Source organism: Otolemur garnettii, unplaced genomic scaffold (assembly GCF_000181295.1).
Source record: "Otolemur garnettii isolate 467f Iridium unplaced genomic scaffold, OtoGar3 scaffold00005, whole genome shotgun sequence".
Classification (NCBI taxonomy): Eukaryota; Metazoa; Chordata; class Mammalia; order Primates; family Galagidae; genus Otolemur; species Otolemur garnettii.
In genome coordinates, this window is record NW_003852400.1 from 8,139,673 (window position 1) to 8,147,583 (window position 7,911).

The window sequence follows — 7,911 nt, forward strand, 5'->3', positions numbered from 1 at the left end:
TTGATCCTACAATTCCACTATTAGGTATATACCCAGAAGATAAAAAGTTTGAGGTTTTCATTGGGTGCTTTTCCAATAGTTTTAAGAAGCAAATACAGAAACCAACTAAGAAAAGTTTTGTAATTTTTTTATGACTATGTGTAAAACTGTAAAGACAGAATTGAGAAGATATGACCTGAGAACACAATAACATAAGCCAGAAAATTTAAAAATCAATTGGCTTTATGAGGTAACTTCTCTGAATCTCAAATTCTAGCAATTTCTAAAATGAAAAGCCTAATTTTTTAGTGTTCAATTTTTATTGGTTTCTTTAAATTCCCAAAGTAAAAGCTATAAAGGAGAACATAAGAAAAAAGTGACAAATAGCACAAAATAATAATATAATAATTTCTTGTATTTTCTATTATTCCCAAAGCACTCTATGTTTTAGGCAATATTTAAATCTTACATCACTTTGAGACGGGTTATTGGACTAGTTATTAAATTTTAATTTTTAGTTATGGACAGTATAAGAAACTTTGGTTACAGTTCTTCCATAGTTTTATAAAATTAATTCTGTTGAACAATCTATACTGCCATAGACTATATTGCCTCAATATTCTTTAGCAGGAGATAAAGTAAAAAGAGTAAAATATTAAATAATAGAGTATCACTGCATTTCGTAGAAAGATCTCCCATTAAAAAAACCCAAAGATCTTTCATAAACACCAAGTTCCATGATCATTTTTAATAATTCACTGAAATGAAAGTATTTTTTTTTTCAGATTTACTTTTTGTATCTCCTGTTTAATTGTCTTTAAGAAAGTGGTTTAATATCTTTTAGGGGCTCGGATTGTTTGAGCATCTGATAAACATAAAGGATCTTCAGATGAAAAAACACGTATGCACTTATACACACCCTACTATATCCAATTTTAAGGAATAAAGAACCTCTGAGACCTATGGCTATCCCCTCCAAGTCTGTGACATTTGTGTTCAACAGGTCAGTAAATTAAAGGTAACTCAATTTCTTTTATAAGCACCTTATTTATTTTTGTGGTTAAAAAAAAAATGTTTTCTAGGACCCTGGTGATGGGAAATGATCCAGTTGACCCTTAAACAACATAGTTTGGGCTGCATATAGGCACTTACATGTGGATTTTCTTCTGCTTCTTCCACTCCTAGGACATCAAGACCACTTCTCTTCTGCCACTTCTCAGCCTACCCAACATGAAAACAACGATGATGAAGACCTTTGTGACAATCCAATGTAACGTAAGGAATGATACTTATGTTTTCTTTTTTATAATTTCCTTAATAACATTTTCTTTTCTCTCACCACTTTGCTGCAAGTATACAGTATCTAACACACATAATATACTACACACGTGTTCATAAAATGTTTTCTCTTTCTCTGTAAAGGTTCCAGTCAAGAGTAGGGTACTATTAGTAAGTTTGTGGGGAGTCAAAAGTTATACATGGATTTTCTTTGTTGTTTTGTTTCATTTTGTGTTTTTTTTTCATTTTTGAAATGATTTATTATGAGTGCATGATGGGTTTAATCACATCACACTAATTAATGTATCAGTCACCTCAGGCGTTTATCAATTCTTTGTGTTAGGAATATTTCAATTCTACTCTTTTAGTTATTTTGAAGTACACCCAGACTTGTTATTGATGATAGTCACTTTCTTGTGCTATCAAATATTGTTTATTCTAACTATGTAGCCATATTTTTTACCCATTAACCATCCCCATTTTATCCCCCTACTTCCCACTACTCTTCTCAGACTCTGATAACCAACCATATTTCTACTCTCTGTGTGAGAACATATGAGATTTGTCTTTCTGAACTTGGCTTGTATCATTTAACATAATTGTCTCTGGTCCATCCATGTTGTTGCAAATGGAAGGATCTCATTTTTTTGTGTGGCTATATAATATTCCCTTGTGTAACTGTACCAGAGTTTCTTTATTCAGTCACTGTTGATGGACACTTAGGTTGATTCCAAATATTGACAATTGTAAAAAGTGGGGCAATAAACATGGCAGTGCAGATATCTTGTTGATATAATAATTTCCCCTCCTTTGAATATATACTGAACAGTAGGACTGCTGGGTCAAGTGGTAAGTCTGTTTTCAGTTTGTTATGGCCTCTCTGTCCCATTCTCCATAGCAGTTGCACTAATTTACATTCCCACCAAGAATGTATGATGGTTTCCCTTTCCCCACCTCCTTGCAAGCATTGATTGTTGTCTATCTTTTGGATAAAAGCCACTTTAACTGGGTGAAGTGATATCTCATGGAGGTTTTGATTTGCACTTTTCTGACGAGTAATGATGTTGATCATTTTTTTCATGTCATGTTGGGCATTTGTATGTCTTCCTTTGAGAAATGTCTCTCCAAATTATTTGCCCATTTTTATGGTAATTATTTGATTTTCTCCTATTGAGTTTTTAGAGCTCCCTGTGTACTCTGGTTATTAGTCCCTTGTCAGATAAGTAGTTTACAAGTATTTTCTCCCATTCTGTGGGTTGTCTCTTGCTTTTATTGATTGTTTCCTTTACTGTATACAAGCTTTAATAGCTTTATATTATTCTATTTGTCCAATTTTGCTTTCATTCTCTGTGCTTTGGAAGTATGAGTCAAAAAGTATTGCCCAGACCAATATTCTGAAGACTTTCCCCAGTGTTTTCTTTTAGTAGTTTTATAGTTTGAAAACTTGGGTTGAAGTCTTTTAATACTTGTTGATTTGATTTTTTTTTTAATTTTCTCTATACAGGTACATGTGTTTATTTACTTTTGCCTTCACAAAATTAAAGAGGCTTAAAATTTAGTAACAATAACAACGTTTAAGATAAGGACTAGAAACAAAACCTCATAAAGAACGAATGAAGATAAATACATTCAGAAAAGAAATCAGATGACAGCTGCAATGAAATATTGAGCAATAATAATAATAATGCAAAAAAAGTAATATTCACATTGTCAGATAAAAGTATGTCTATCATATAATGCTTTGATTCTGAGGTTCAGTATGGAGTCATCAATTAACTTCTTTTTTTATTCAAAGTCTCAAAAAATAAGAGAGAAGATAATTTCAAAAAGCAGATCATGCCAAAACTGATAGACAATAGAAAAAGAAGAAATACTTCAAAATCATTCTACTTCATCTGATATACCTGATATTAAAATTGGAAAAAATATATTATTATAAAAGGAAATTACAAACACATTTGACTTATAAATGAGGTTGCAATATCCTAAACAACATATTAACAAGTTGAATTAAAAATTATTGTTCATTAATCCATTTGTGGATCGATGGGCACTTGGGCTTTTTCCATGACCTGGCAATTATGAATTGGACTACAGTAAACATTCTGATACAAACATCTTTATTGTAATGTGATTTTTTATCTTCTGGGTATATACCTAATAGTGGAATTGTAGGATTGAATGGCAGGTCTATTTGTAGTTCTCTAAGTGTTCTCCAGATGTCTTTCCAAAAGGAACGTATTAATTTGCATTCCCACCAGCAATGTAGAAGTGTTCCCTTTTCTCCACATCCTCGCCAGCAACTCTGGTTTTGGGATTTTGTGATATGGGCTAATCTTACTGGAGTTAGGTGATATCTCAAAGTAGTTTTGATTTGCATTTCTGTAATGATTAAGGATGGTGAGCATTTTTTCATATATCTATAGGCTACACGCCTATCTTCTTTGGTGAAATTTCATAATTGCCAGATCATGGAAGAAGCCCAAGTGCCCATCAATGCACAAATGGATCAATAAACTGTGGTATATGTATACCATGGAATACTATGCAGCCCTAAAGAAAAACGAAAACTTTACCTCCTTCATGTTTACATGGATGGAACTGGAAAATGTTCTTCTTAGCAAAGTATCACAGGAATGGAAGAAAAAGTATCCAATGTATACAACCCTTTTATGAAACTAATTTATAGCTCTCAAATGAAAGATACAACTTAATTCTAGCCCAAGAATATGGGGAGGGGGTGGGGAAGGGGAGGGGAGAAGGGCGGCTGGGTGGTGGGAGGGTGACCGGAAAGATCACCTATATATCTGTCTAACAAGGGTACAAGTGAACTTTTCTAGAACTAGAATATAAATGTTTTGACACAATGACTATGCAAATGACATGAAATTTATGTGAACCAGGTTGATGAAAGTATTTCAAAATGTATATGAAAACACTACACTGTACCCCATGTTTGCATTAATGTATACAGCTATCATTTAATAAAAAAAAATAAAAATTATTGTTCAAATAATGTACTTTGGTCAAAATTAAATCCAATTTATGTGAGAATTAGTCACTATTTTCTTTTCTTTTTTCCTTTCCCTCACCCTCTCCCTCCTTCTCTCTCTGTCTGCTCTCCCCTTCCCCCACCCCTCACCCCCCACTGGGTCATTAATTGTCATTAATTGTCCTCATATCAAAGTTGAATACATAGGATTCATCCTTCTCTATTCCTGTGATGCTTCACTAAAAATAATGTGTTCCACTTCCATCCAGGTTAATACAAATGCTGTAAAATCTCCATTTTTTTAATGGCTGAGTGGTATTCCATGGTATACATACATATGCCACAGCTTGCTAATCCATTCCTGGGTTGAGGGGCATTTAGGCTGTTTCCACATTTTAGTGACTGTAAATTGAGTTGCAATAAACAGTCCAGCACAAGTGTCTTTATAATAAAAGGTTTTTTTTTTCCTTCTGGATAAATGTTTAGTAATGGGATTGCAGGATCAAATGGGAGGTCTAGTTTGAGTTCTTTGAGGTTTCTCCATACTTCCTTCCAAAAAGGTTGTATTAGTTTGCAGTCCCACTAGCAGCATAAAAGTGTTCCTTTCTCTCCACATCCACACCAGCATCTGCAGTTTTGAGATTTTGTGATATGGGCCATTCTCACTGGGGTTAGATGATATCTCAGGGTGGTTTTAATTTGCATTTCTCTAATAATTAGGGATGATGAGCATTTTTTCATTGATTTGATTTTTGTACATAGAAAGCAATAAGAATTGGTTTCATTTTTCTGTATATGTATATCCAGTTTTTATTGGAGAGACTGTATGTGCTTGATACCTTTGTCAAAGATAAGTTCACAACAGATAAATGGGTTTATTTCTGCATTCTTCAACTGTTCCACTGGCCCAGGTATACAAGGATTTTTGACTGTGGGTGTAGGAGGTCAGCTCCCCTAAACTATGTGTTTTTTAAGGGTTAGCTGTGCTTCCAGAGTCTAAGTGGCATTTAATGTATCAAATACATTTATGTATTTTTTTTAATCTCACTCTTTAGGTATGTAACCTTAATCAGAAAATATTAGCTGTTGGAAAAGAAAATCATTGGAATGTATTTCTATAAAGTAACAACTATAATTAGGTTAATTAGAGAGACATACATAGATATTTGGAGAGTTGTAAAAATATTTGAGTCTCCTACTTGGTTAATAGTAATAACTTTTAACTTATTTTTATGATAGAAATGACCTTTCTGTCTGCTTAATGCTATGTAATTTACAAAGATTTCATAGCTAGTGTCTTTTTATGTATTTATTTTGGTTTTTGTGATATAAAAGTTAGGTGAGACACGACACATTTTATCATTAGCCCCATTTTGTAGAGGTAGAAGTTATGAATCAGAATGTTAAATAATTTGTCTAAGGTGATTCAGTAGTAATCTCTTTTTAGAGCATAGATTTGGATTCTGCTCTTATATCAGGCTACAATAGGGTACATTTCAATGAATGGATGAATGAATATTGACAGCATTTTGAATTCACTGTACATTTTGTCTAATTTCTTGAAAGGAGCTTGTAGACTCATTCATTTTTTGATTCCCTTGTAGACATCATCTCTGTCTGCTTTGTGTGTCTTGCTTGGATGCTATGTATAGCGGAAAACAGAAATCTTTGGGGTTTATGGTGAGCAGGGGACTGGAGTGTCGTATTCTTTGTCTGCTACAACTCATTCAAGTGAACACATCAGAAAAATTAACATTTTTGGTAGACAAACTAATGTCTTATTTAAGTAATTTAAAATATATAATCATTTCAGATGCAGTCACACTTTGATATGGACCTAGTCTTCTGGAGTAGAGGAAACATTTCTACGAAGATATACTTGGTAGGAAATATTCTCTAAATAGTTATTCTGTAATGATGAAGTACACTAATTTTTTCCACATTCTCTCTCAAGGGCCTTAGGAAATGGCTCTCTAAATGGCTTGTGACACAGTGAAGCCGTTTGGTATCGAAGAACGTGTATAACAGGCCATTTCGTGGACGCAGGTAGGAGGAGCAACAGTGGGAGTCGGCCAGAGCGGCGCGGGAAGTGGGAATGTCCACGGGAGGGTGAGGACTTGAGCCTCCGCAGTTTACGTCTAGATTTCGAAGTGCATTGTGCTTTCTATCCGTTGGGCTGTAACATTTATGTAGGTTATCTTGGAAACAACGGCAACAATACTGAACTGGCCCTGGCTTTTGGCTATTATGGACCACTCCGAAGCGTGTGGGTTGCTAGGGACCCTCTGGGCTCTGCTTCTGTTGCATTTGAAGACCCTGGAGATGCAGCTGGTGCTGTCCAAGAGCCAGATGGAGGAACACGATGTGGCTGCCGTGGAAGAGTGGAACCGTCCAAGGGCGAGGAAGAAGAAGAAACTGTGGCCCTCCTCTCTCTGGGGGCCATCACCCTCGAGGTGATCATCAGATCTCCAAGGTAGAGAAGCTTCTCTTGCAGCCGCAGCTGGAGCAGGTCCCTTTCCAGAGACAGGAGAAGAGAGAGACCACTGTCTCAAGAGAGAAACCATAGCCCTCCCGAGCCTTCCCTAGGTCTGGAAGCCGATCTAAGTCACATGAAGGGAAACAGAAGACCAGTGTGCAGGAGAAGTGGTGCCCAGGAGATAACTTTGTTTGACAGGAGTATTCACAGAAATTTCAGGTTTTGTTTGACACTTCCTAAGCTTGGTGCTTTTTAAAGATGTTTTATCTGTTCACATTTGTTTGTCTTTTGGAATAGTGACACAAAAAGTATTATTCTCCATGGTTTGAAATGGATTATATGAGAGGCACATAATACCAAGGATTGTCACTTTACAATGTTCCCTTAAGCAAAATTTGCTTTGAATTTTAGTTTTGTAGAAACCGTTAACAAACTTCTAAATCTTGCCCAGCTCCCCCCCCCCAAAAAAAAAAGAAAACAAAAAAAAAAACAAAACGTGAAATAATTGGAACAGAATTGTGTTAAACTTGTTGGAACTTGCTCAAATATCATGAGATCTCATGGACTACCATCTTGGTGAACAGAGGACTGATTAGGTGTTTCTCAGGTATTATAAACTCTTCCATTCAATAATTAGAACTGCTCAGAAGGCTTGTTTAGTGTTTCAAGAAGAAGAGGGAAGCAGCAACAAGCCTGCTACTGGGATCCGGGTTGTAGATCCATATTCTATTGATTCTACAACACCAGAACAAATGCTGTATAGATGAGGTTCATTACTAAAGGAACACAAAGCCAATTCTACGGCTAGAGTGAACTAGTGTTGATAGATCAATAAACTGCAGAGACTCGCAGGATGAAGTTCAAATCAATTGATAAATTCATCAAAATACTAGTTCTTCTTGAACAACATGTACTATCTTAGCCTTCCATGGTCACCCTGAATTGTTGAAAATTGAGAATTTTTTTCTTCAGCTAAAAATATTTACTGAGCAACTGTTATTTATCCTTGTGTACCCACGAGAATAAAAATCTCAGGAGTGAGAGTTAAGCAGCAAACATGTATGGTCTTCACAATCAAATTAAAATTCTACAGGCCGAGGCCTGAATTTTTTCTTAGACTTATTTTAAGTGCCTTAACCACCTGGAATTCTTTTTAAAGTACATTCCAATTCATCCTTTTGAAATT

At 35.2% G+C, this 7,911-nt stretch overlaps 1 pseudogene; it reads left to right on the forward strand.

The window, feature by feature from the left end:
- The first annotated feature begins 941 nt into the window (after positions 1–941).
- LOC100952780 lies at positions 942–6,920 on the forward strand (annotated as a pseudogene).
- Positions 6,921–7,911: the final 991 nt, after the last annotated feature.